This window comes from Tenrec ecaudatus, unplaced genomic scaffold (assembly GCF_050624435.1).
Source record: "Tenrec ecaudatus isolate mTenEca1 unplaced genomic scaffold, mTenEca1.hap1 Scaffold_672, whole genome shotgun sequence".
NCBI classification, from domain to species: domain Eukaryota; kingdom Metazoa; phylum Chordata; class Mammalia; order Afrosoricida; family Tenrecidae; genus Tenrec; species Tenrec ecaudatus.
Window position 1 is genome coordinate 122501 of NW_027459562.1, and position 12500 is coordinate 135000.

Sequence of the window (12500 nt, forward strand, 5' to 3'; positions counted from 1 at the left end):
AATCTTTTAGAATCTTTTGAGCTCTTTGACCGCCCCCCTGGCCGGGCCTTCTCAACCCGACGGGGGCAGCACTAAATGACATCTACGCGCACTTTACACGTCCAAGCAAGGGCACACACAAGCCCCGGAAAGGGTTAAGAGCCCCCCCCTTACGAGGAGGGGCTACCGCACTCTAAGGCGGCCCCTTATCGGGGACACATCTCTTCGCGGGGCTCCCCACAACCGCGACGACGCGACGGGAGCCCCAAACGGGGTTTTTGCGACTTCCCACGAGACACCGGGCAGACACAGCATGCGACCTCCCAGCCCGCTCTCGCAAGCACTCCCATGACGGGGGAGATCTCACATGTGTCCGGGGTTAAAGGCGAGATGACACGGCTTCCCAGAGAGCGCTGGGACACACGGCAGAGAGGGCAACGCCTCCGGCGAGACGCACCCAACCCCCCACGGGGTTCGACACACCGTCTCGACCCCCCCAGAGTGCTTCCGGCTCCAAGAGAACCGGCACAGCACGCACCCAACGGCACCAGGGCGGTGGTGGGCCAGAGGGGTAAACGACCAGATACGGGAACGACACCGCGGCTCGGCCTCAGGCACCTGAAGGGACAACCTGGAGCGCTCCAGGGGCACCGGCAAAGGGCCGATCCAAGCACAACCCCGTGCGGACCTCGGCAGGTGCACGGTGAAGGAGGAGGGAAAGACCATCCCCGCCACGGGGAAGACCCATCGCCAAGCAAACGAGCGCGGGATGGCCGCTCGGGCCGACAGACCCACGCACGCCCAGCAAGCCCACGCCGTGAGGCAAGAGGAGCGAGCGTGCAAGGGCGAACCGGATTCCGCACCCCTGCCTCGCCCACGCACCGACAAGCGAGTGGTGGGAGAAGAGGCTAGGGGCCCGCGGACAGAGCGAGAGGAGCGGTCCCATTCGCCATGAATGTCCGTCCCTCGTCTGGCGCGGCTTAGGTCCGGCTCGGGAGAGCGCGACAGCACCACATCGATCGGGGTTGCGTTCAAAAGCCAAGTCACTCGAGAGAGAGACCGAGAGGAAAAAAAAAATACCCTGTCGGGTGCTGGGGGAGGTCAGGGAAGGAAAAAGGCCCGGTTTCTGCCTCCGCCAGACCCACACCCAGGGCCACTGAAGGACAGCCGCCAAAAGGACACAGAAAGTGCCTGACACGGGAGACGGAGCCCATGGGGCGTGGAAGGCGCTCCGCTAAGCGTTGGCACGGCTGCCCGGGATGCCTGCAGCGGGCAGAGAGCGCGGGGAGCACAGAAGACCCATCCCGCCAACCTCTCTGTGGGTCCCGCCACCCTCAAGAGCACTGGAGGCCAGAGGAGCACAGCAACCACAGGGTCGGGACACAGCTGGACTCGCGAGAGCCGGCGCACGGGCCTCAAAGCGGGCGACTCACGCGGGATCGAAGGGACCGCGCGCCACGGGCCATCGGTAACCCAAAGGCGACCCAGGGAACCAACGCACACGTCCAGAGCATCAAACCGACCTCTTCAGTGAGCGCCACTGAAGATGAGCGTGTCAGCACCTATCTGGTGGCCCAAAATGACCGAGTTCAGCGAAAGAAATACCACGCCAGGAGACGGGGTGGTGGCTTCTCCCCACGGGGCACCCCCCGGAACCACGTTTCGGCCAAAGGCCTGCCACAGTGACCCCATAGCACTCACTCCTGGAGGTCCTAGGGCCCTCTGGTCAACCTCCTGAGAATCGAGTGAGGGGGGGAAGAGGGGCAGCGTGCCCTCGCGCGACGCAGGTGCCGCACACCGGAGGTCCCGCACATCGGCGCGGCCGGCCACCGATGTGGAAGCCTATGTGAGGAACTTGGACATTTTTCTTAGGCTCCGCCCGAGGAGCCAGGGGACTCGGGAGTCGCCGAGGAGCGAACCGCCACTCGCCGGGTGACCGCGAGCCACCAAGGCCGGTCCCTGGACCCAGAGTGGGGACTTGAGAAACCCTCAAGCGCCGCCTGCCATGTTGCCGGGCGGGCCGTGTCCAGGCCCGGGTAGTAAACACCGAATTTCCGTGCGACTGAGCCACCAGGGCCGTTCCACGGGCCACAAGTGGGTTCCTGGAAAAATTCAAGCACCGCTTCGGGCGGTCCGGCCTCCGGACGGGTGGGTGAGTGAGTTTCGGGCGGCTGAGCGCCCTGTGCTGGTCGACCAAGTGCTGACCGACAAACACCAGTGACAGAGGCGGCAGTGAAGCCCGCCAACCCATAAGGCTGCAGGTACAAGCTCGGGCCACCGCTCCCGGGCCGGCGCTCTGTCACCGCCGGGACGACACAAGTGACACCGCCGGCGTCCTGGAACTCTGGGGCCGGCGACACAGGCCGCTCCGGTCCCATCGCGTTGGCGACAGAGCTCCGGAGAGAAAGTGAAAGTGACCGCTAGGTGGCGGACGACAACCGGCAGGAAGCGCGGCGGGACGAATGTGCGTCGCTAGCCGGCAAGAGCGCGTCGTCGGCCGGACAGTCGCCTAACTTAGACCCGGCCCGCCGCCGCAGCGGCCGCCGCCGCCGGCGTCCTGGAACTCGGGGGCCGGCGGCGACACAGGCCGCTCCGGTCCCTTCGCGTTGGCGACAGAGCTCCGGAGAGAAAGTGAAAGTGACCGCTAGGTGGCGGACGACAACCGGCAGGAAGCGCGGCGGCGGGACGAATGTGCGTCTCTAGCCGGCAAGAGCGCGTCGTCGGCCGGACAGTCGCCTAACTTAGACCCGGCCCGCCGCCGCCGCCGCCGCCGCCGCCGCCGCCGCCGCCGCCGCCGCCGCCGCCGCCGCCGCCGCCGCCGCCGCCGCCGCCGCGCTATACACACACACACACACACACACACACACACACACACACACACACACACACACACACACACGTACGTGTTTGTTTGTTTTTTTAAACAAACAAAAGTACATTCAACATTCTATAAAAGGTCCGAGGAAGTCAGTCCTCACACAAAAGTCCATTGAGCCCTTGGGGAAGTGAGCAGAAAATGAGCCGACATGTGGAAGACCCCTGACGGACAAGAGCAGATCCAAGTCAAATGGAAAGCCATCTCTTCCATCCATCCATCCATCCGTCCGTCCGTCCGTCCGTCCATCCATCCATCCATCCATCCATCCATCCATCCATCCATCCATCCATTGTGTCAAGCACACTTGCTTTCTGCTTGAGCCCTTGGTATCAGCTCCTCATTTTGCCCCCTCACTCCCTGGTCCCTCTTCCCTCATGAACCCTTGATAATTTATAAATGATTAGTATTTTGTCATCTCTTGCACTGTCCAATGTCTCCCTTCGCCCACTTTTCTGTTGTCCATCCCCTCAGGGAGGAGGTTGTTATGTAGATCCTCGTCCATCGGTTCCCCCTTTTCACCCCCACCCTCCCTCCATCCTCCAGTTGTTATCGTCACTGATCCCGAAGTGATCATCTCTCCTGGATTCCCGGAAAGCCATCTGAAAGGAGATTCAGTCGACAATGATGATTTCATCTGCCTGTAAAAATAGACATACGTCTGGCTCTCGAATACCTTTAAAAGTGTTTTTAGGGAGTAGGGAGTTATGAGACCGGGTCTTTACGTCTCAAAAATTTGCCTGCCGGAGAGACACAGGAAAGAAAGTTGTTGTGATTGCAGAATGCTCTGTTGTGTCTAAATTAGTCTAGTCTAGTATTGCCACGATTAGAAAATCATCATCATCATCATCATCATCATCATCATCATCATCATCATGAAAGCTACAGGGAAGAAGAGAATGCTGTAAAATCAAATGGGATGACCATTGTCGTCCTATTATTCTGAGTAGGATAGGATGGTGGTATTGTTGGTATGACATGCGGCTGAAATGCAAGTTTAAATGGTTTAAAAGCAAAACAAAACAAAACACCTGATCTTCCCCCCTACAACCAACCAACCAAAAAGTTTGGGTAAGAATTGGATTGCATTGCGGGGGTGGCAGGTGATGGGTGGGCGTGTGGGTGTTAGGTGGGATAAGGAGAACTCAGGTAGGATAGGATAGTCCTCAGTGGCTGCTCTGAATGGAAATCGATCATCACTCCTCAAGGAAGGGCTACCACACACACACACACACACACACACACACACACACACACACACACACACGGTGGTCATGCATCATCTCCTGACTGCTTGGGGTCAGTCAGAGGTTCCTGGAGCCACATTGTAAGCTCTTCTTCGGATGGTTTCCCCCACCCCACCCCATCCCCTGCAACTGTGATCTCCCTGGAGAGGAAACCTGCCGCCACCACTGCCAGCCAGTCATGATGGGTTTGGTGGCAGTTCTGTCCCCTTGAGAAGAATTGTAGCCCCGGTTGGTTTCCAAGACAGTCCAAAAAGCCACACACTCCAATCAATCAAATGAGCTTTTAGTGAAAGCCAGCGGGTGAATGGGCAACCCGGGAGGAGTCAGTGGGTCCGGAGAGCACAGCAGAACACACTCAGCTTTTTAGCCACCATCAAACCACCAGCAGGGTGATCAATCGTTGACACACGCAGTTCAGTTCCTCGAAGTGGGAACGTTTGGGGGAGAATTCCCAATGTTTGCAGTCCTCAGGCTGAGGTGTCCCTAGCCACTGCTTATCTCAAAACTGCTTGGTCGGGCGGACCATGTGCGTGTGGGTCAAGCCTCAGCCAAAATGACAGAAGCCAAATTCAGCAGGTTATTTATCAATTACTAAGGTGTTTCAGCCTGCCTGCACACACCCCCTGTACCCCCCACCCACCTCCAGCCATGGCCCATCAACCACTTAATCAATAAGTGGTTATTGATCTATACATTGGATTTTTGTTTGTTGGATTGGAGGGGGGGGGCTGTGTCTCTTTCTGCCCCAGCGTTAGTTACTTACAACATGTGGGCCCAATCAATGACCCCTCCGATTTCGGCAGAAAGACATGAAGGATCTATTAAAAGATGGAACGAGGACAAACGGGTGCATAAACAAATGTGGCGAAGAAAGCTGATGGTGCCAGGCTATCAAAAGAGATAGTGTCTGGGGGTCTTAAAGGCTTGAAGGTGAACAAGCGGCCATCTAGCTCAGAAGCAACAAAGCCCACATGGAAGAATCACACCAGCCTGTGGGATCACAAGAGGACCTGATGCAAAGGGATTAAGTGGAGAGCAAATGCTTTGAAAATGATTAGGGCAAAGAATGTACAGATGTGCTTTATATAATTATGTATGTATATGTATGGATTGTGATAAGAGTTGTATGAGCCCCTAATAAAATGTTTTAAAAAGAAAAATACAAAAGTATGTAGGACAACAGGAAAGTGGGTGAAGGGAGACGCCCGACAGTATCAGAGATGACAAAATAATAATAATTTCTAAATTATCAAGGATTAATGAGGGAGGAGTATCAAGGAGGGAAGGGAACCATGAGGACCTGATACCAAGGGCTCAAGCAGAAACTAAATGTTTTGAGAATGATGATGGCAACAAACGAACAAATGTACTTGACATAATGGCTGGCTGGCTGGCTGGCTGGCTGGCTGGCTGGATTGTGATAAGTGGTATGGGCCCCAACCATCCCGGTAGGAATGAAATCTCCTAGGGGCCTTCATGGGAGGACTTGTGTCTCCCAAATGCTGAAATCCGCAGAAGGGGGAGTGTGTGTGTGGGGGGGGGGGGGAGGGGAGAATCCTCAGGGGTCCAGGGGAAACCTAAGACCTGCAGGCCTGCCGCCTAGCTCCCTTCCACCCAGCCACCCAGCAGCCCCAAGCCTGCCCCCTCACCCACCCACCTGAAAAGGCTCCGAAGGAAGGAAGGAAGGCAGGAAGGAAGGCCGGGGCTTGATTAACATATGAAGCCAGCTCTTTTAGCATCTCAATCCCCTGGTCTCTGGCTAGAGAGCCACCGTTGGCCTCAGGGTGACCGGTTTTTCGGTTGTTTTTTTTTTTTTTTATTCTGTTGTTCATCTTAGTTTGGACTTTGACCCTAACTCGGGCAAGTGAACTAGAGGTTGCTTGTGTGTGGGACGCCCAGGCCGGGATGGGGAAGGGAGTGGGGAGCGAGCGGGGGGGATCGATCCAGAGGAGCCCGTCGGGAACTGCAACCCCCACCCACCCGCATGGTCACGGAAGAGGGAGGCCTGAGGGGTCTTCAGAATCGCGGCTGGGTCCTGCTGGCCCATCTAGCGGAGCTGGAGCTTCCAACCGCCAGCACTGGGACTCAGTCCAAAAGCGGCGGCTCCGATCCCAGAAAATAAACACACACACCGCCCTCGTGAATCTCTAGCAGTTGTCGTGATGAGAACAGGGGGCGCACCGCCCTATGAGCGGAGTGGATTGGGAACCAACCGAGTGCTTACAAGGGGTGAGGGAGAATTTGGCAAACATCCTAGGCACCCGGTATGTGTGTGTGCTTTGTTTGTTGGATGGCTAGTCAGGTGTAGGTAGGGTGTGTGTGTGTGTGTGGTGTGGTGTGTGTGTCCACCCCCCACCCCTGCAAGTCATTTGACTGGTCTCCTGTTTTTATTTTTTAAAGGGGGAAAAGCAAAAACTCAAGAATATAGGAATGGAATGGAAGAGGGGAAGAAAGAAACTCTTCTTCAAGAGGAGGAAAGGCCTGAGGCCTGACACTCGTCGGTCGTAGAAAGACTTGAGAGCTTTTTCATGAAAGTCAGGAAGAACGCAGGCAGGCAGGCAGGCAGGCAGGCAGGCAGGCAGGCAGGCAGGCAGGCAGGCAGGCAGCGAGTGACAGACGGTGGGACAGAGGGAGGGACTGATGGAAGGAGGCTGCCCAGTGTCTAGGCCCCTAGAAAACACACGTTTGAAAGGAAGGAAGCTAAAGAATATGGACAAAGGTGCCTGCGTGAGGAAGGAGGGAGAGTCCTCATCTGAGCACTAGCATTACAAGATGGACCGAGATCATCTCACCCCTGGGGCAAGGACAACAGGAAAGTGGGTGAAGGGAGACGTCCAACAGTGTAAGACATGACAAAATAATAGCCACGGAAGGCACGCTCAGGGACAGCGAGTGAAAGTCCAAGATCCATCCGTTTTTGAGTCTGCATGTGAGTGAAGTGGATTCAGTTGGAGCTTCCATTCTAGGTTGATGGTGGGAGAGAGACCTAAATCCATTCGAAGAAGTGGGTTCTGCCTGCCTCCATGGGTCCTTTTTGGCTTCTCATGGGAAGGCGGACTGATGGACAGGCGGGCAGAGTGTGTGTTTTTACACCATGATTCACAAACACACACACACCCCACATAACACACCACCACCACCACCACCACCAACTACCACCACCAACCTGCCTCCCTCCCTCCCTCTCTCAGCCAGGGGAGGAGCAATCTGTCCTGTCTTCAGGAACTTCAAATCCCTGAAGGAAAAGAGCAAGAGCGTGGTGTGTGTGCGTGTGCGTACAGTACCAGGGCCACCAGGTCAAGTTTCAGGAGTGCCTTGAACCACGCTTTAGTCAATGCAATCGTGCAGCAGCAGCAGCAGCAGCAGCAGCAGCAGCAGCAGCAGCAGCAGCAGCAGAGCCACCACCTCTGCCCGCCCCAAACCTACTAACTCACCACCCCTGGTGCCCTCTGTTTGAAGCGGATCAATCCCATCAAACGGACAGAAGCATCACATTGTGTTTGTCACGCTTAGGTTTTATTATTCACTGCCTGCCATCGTATATATGGGGATAAGGGGCTGAAGGTTCAAACATACGCCCTCCCTTCCCACCCTCCTCTCGCCACGCAGACCCTCTTCCTTTGTGAAGAGAAGTGATGGATTGATGGATGGATGGATGGATGGATGGATGGATGGATGGATGGATGGATGGATGGACGGACGGACGGACGGACGGACGGACGGACGGACGGACGGACGGATGGGGGGAGAGACAGACACACACACACACAGACAGAAACTTCACGCAGGAGAGCCTTCTCTAGGCTCTCAGAGGAAAGGATCGGAGTGATTGAGAGTAGGAGGGGGAGCGGTGCGGTGGTCGGCCCACCGGTAGCGCCACAGCGCGCATGCGCGCGTGGCCGAAGGCTCGCCCGGACCGGGGAAACGCCCGACGATTCCCCCTAGCGGCGACGAGGAAGAAGACAAGATATCTTCTCCGAGGCTGCTGGTCTACCCACCTTTCGCGTCCGGGGGCGGCGGCCCGAGTTTGCCGGGCGAGGCCGGCCGGGCGGGGGGGTTGGTGGCGCGCGCGCGCCACCAACCCCCCCGCCCGGCCGGCCTCGCCCGGCAAACTCGGGCCGCCGCCCCCGGACGCTCCTCCACTCTTTCCTTCTCTTCTCTTCTCCCTCGCCACTCTCCGCCGCCCTGGTCGACCCGAGCCGACCCAGGGACAGGGAGACAGGCGCGCCCGCGCGCCTCTTAGCCGGCAGGGAGAGACAGACGGGATGCGCACGGCTGGCTGGCTGGCCCGCCCGCGCGCCTGTCGGGCAGCGGGGACACCCACAGACGCAGCACACACAGACGACCCCCTCAACACGGCAGACTCGGCCAGGGACGCACACCGGGCCACCAGGTGAAGCGAGCGGGCGACAAGGGTCCAACCTCCCCCCGCCCTCGCGCCCCGTGGCCCGGAACGCCCGACCCGGGCACGCGAGCAAGCGACACAAAAAAACCTCGTGTGTGTCAAGGGCCGACTTTCACAATGACATCACAGCCACCGGATCGTGCTGCCTCTGCCTGTCACCTAACTCCCCCTCATCGCTACCCTAACTTCCCCACCAACTAACTCCCACTCCCACTCTCACTTCCTTCCTACCCTACCTACCTATGTGCTACCTACCTATGTGCTACCTACCTCCCCAACAACTCTCACGCTCACTCACTCTCACTCTACCCTACCTATGCCCTAACTCACCTCCCCACCTAACTCCCACTCTCACTTCTTCCTTCCTTCCTTCCTTCCTTCCTTCCTTCCTCCCCTATCCCCTACCTACCTCCCCTATCCCCCACCCCCACCCTACCTACCTACCTACCTACCTACCTACCTACCTACCTACCTACCTACCTACCAACCACACACAAAACGCGAAGTAATGTAACAGCTAATTTAGTCCACAACGATGCAATGCACCCGGGGGACGGGGGAGCGCGGCTCAGCTTGAATCACTTCCATTAAATAGTTAATAGCCTGGAAATCCTTCCTCTTGCAACGGCTGCTCCGTCCAAGGTCAAGGAAGCAAGACTGCAGAGCAGAGTCTTCCAGAGAGCGATGCATTCCGTCCAGCCGGAGGCAGCAGGCAGCCAGCCAGCCAGCCAGCCAGCTGGGTCCCCCCCACGCTTAGCCAGATCACCGAGCTCCAGCGACGTGTACCATCAACGCCAGCGGCACGGCAACGCACATCTGAAAGGGGGAGAAGAAAAAAAAAATCCAGCTTTAACGGCAGGATCCATGGGTCGGGCGCCCCCACACACAGGTTGTAGACATTAGCTCACAATTGGAGGCAGACAACTAGCTAAGGCAGTCACACAGTGGGGCAACACCGCCAGAGAGCGAGAGAGCGAGAGAGCCTGGGGCTTGCTGGCAGACGCATTTCTCTCTCTGCCCACCGGACCCAAACCACGACCTTATCACACCCCAACTCTTCTTAATATAAGGCCAGGTTTGGCACAGTAAGCCGAATCACACCGCCCAACATAGCACGCTCGCCACCCCTTCTATAAGTGAAAGGAAAACCTCTTCGCCACCTGAGGATGAACCCACCCCCTCCCGTGTGGGCCTCTCAATGAAAACCAAGGCGAGCAACAGAGACGGTGGCGGACGTGCCTCGCCTCCCGCAAGTCACATCCACCCGCCTGTTGGACATCAGGGCTTCGCCCGCCCCCAACCTCTCTGCCTTCCTTGGAAACCTAATGAAAACGCCCCGCCCGCCCGGGCCACCTTGACGTAATTAATACAGACCTCGCTAATAGGCGCCGCTGAACTTTTCCCCTGCCTGGCCTGTGTTGGCCAGGCGTCCTTTGCAACACCCCCCAAGAATGTTCACCCCCGGTGGGGGGCGGGGGGAAGGACAGCCCCAGCCCCCTACAACGAACCCCGGGTTCCATAGGCTAAATCGGACAGCGGGGGGGGGGGGGGGGGGAGAGAGAGAGAGAGAGAGAGATGGAAAATAACAGAGGCAGACACAGCTCAGGGGTATAAAGCTTGCTCACTCTCAGCTGCACCTGGTGGTCCCCCACCCCCCTCCCCTAGATTCAACGGGGCAGCCTAACCTTGCTCACTCTCCAGTGGGCTCAACCTCTACCACTACCACCCTGATCGGAAGCGAGCGGGGTCCTTCCTCCCTCCCTATGGTGGCACAAACAGTGGTGTCTGTCTGCTTGCTCTAAAAGGCTGACCACCCTGAGGGAGAGTAACCCAGAACCTACCTTGGGTGAATGACCTTTCAGTGGGATATGCCTACCTTGGGTGAATGGCCTTTCAGTGGGATATGTATGCCTGGGGGAGAGACAAACTCGGGAGAAAGCTTGGCTTCCCACATTCCCCACCCACCAGGCTGACTTCTACGGGGGGGGGGGGGGGGCAGGCTGCGGCCCTTAACCCACCTTTAGAAAAGCAGACGCCTTACAAGAATAGGAGGGTGGGAGGGAGGGAGGGGCTGCTGGGTTTGAGAAGCGGCCAAGTGGACTCTGAACTAGAACTAGACCTCTACAGTCAGGGTTGGAGTGCTCGCTAGCTTGCTCGCTCGCTCAAACAAGACCTCTCCGACCCCTTTGGCTCAAGGTAGCCGCTGGGGTCACAAAGACCCACGCCGGGGGAAGGCGCACAGCAGCGAGGATAGATACATTAGATATAGATAGATGGAGAGATAGAGCACATGTGCAAGGGCAAGCCGAATTCTACACCGCAGCCAGGCCCTCTTCCTCTGTGAAGAGAGCTGGCGGATGGAGGGAGGGAGGGAGGGAGGGAGGGTTGAGAGAGACAGACTGACTGACACAGAAACCTCACACAGGAAGGAGGGCCTCCTCTAGGCTCTCAGAGGAAAGAGCCACACACTCACAAGCCATTCTCTCAGAAGCCATAAAAACAAATACGGAGCCAAGAGTGAACCTGATGCACGCGTCAGGAGCAGCGGCGTCACCAATAATTACTTAACGCTCTTAGACGTTTTCGAATGCTCGGTTTATTCACTGCAGACACACATCACACCAGCCAAAAATAATCCAAAGGATAAAAGGACTGGAGCAAGCAAGCGTGATCATAAGTATGAGCATAATAACAGCGCTCTGCACACGTATCATTCTAGCATCATAGTCCCAACAAGCATTGCCTTCATCGGTGCGTTCACCCCGGGTAGAGTTGGAGAGAGCAGAGCAGGAGTTGATGTCTCCTTGGTTCCTAGCTCTCTAAAAAGTCAGTGCCTGTCTGTCTCTACCCAGGTTTCAACGGACAACTTGGCTGGTTCTTTGACGTATTCACTGTCCCAGTCAAGTCTCTCTCATGGGGTTTCTCCACACTTTTGCGGTGGCTCCTCCGACCAGCTGCTGATTCTTGGCGATGGTCCAACTTCTTGGCTGGGCCCTAATGCCACACGTTATTTCTTCTCTGAAGTGGAGTTTCTTGTGTTTGCTTCTTTGGAGGAGGCTCAACGTCTTGCAAGGAAGAGCAGGTGGCCATTTGCTGGTTCCGGAGCTCTCGTCAGCGCAGGATTCCTGCTCAGTAGCGTGACTGGCGTGAGTGAGTGAGTGAGTGAGTGAGTGAGTGAGTGAGTGAGTGAGTGAGTGAGTGAGTGAGTGTATCTCGATGAAGTAAATTGATGATGAAATCAATAGGAAAAAAAAACACCTTGAGACAATCAGTGATCAGATGATGCATAAAAGAAAACCCGAAACTAACCTAAACGTGTGGGGAAATTGGGACCGAGAGGAGGAGGGAGCACTGGTCGCCCCTGCGCGCCCTAACGCGCATGTGCGCCAGACATGCGCACAAGCCAGGCAGGGTCTTTTTAATAAAATTATGAAATATGCTTGACACAATTGATGTATGGGTTGTGATAAGAGTTGTGCGAGCCCCTAATAAAACGATTTTTTTAAAAGAAGATACATTAAGACATACATGCCTTACCGCTTGACCAAAAGGACGGACGGGGCTACTGGTCGACCCACGTGTGTATCGACTCTGTCCCCCACCACCCTTTCCACACACACCACGCAGCGCCCACCTTCATGTCTGAATGAAGTCAAGGGATGCAATCAATAGGAAAACATCTCGAGACAGTGATAAGATGCCAAGAAGGAAACCCCGAACCGATCCGGGACATCAGATCAGATCAAGAGATGGAAAGGGGAACGCCAGTCGATCCTACGCAGTGTAATGTGCATGCGCCCATCTCCCGCCAGGACTCCTGGTCGACCCCCTCCCTCTAGCGACAAGATCTCCTCTCGGGTGAAATCAATTTTAAAATTTTTTAAATAATAAATACACCCACACCCACACCCACACACCCACACACCCACACACACCCACACACACACACACACACACACACACACACACACACACACACACACACACACACACA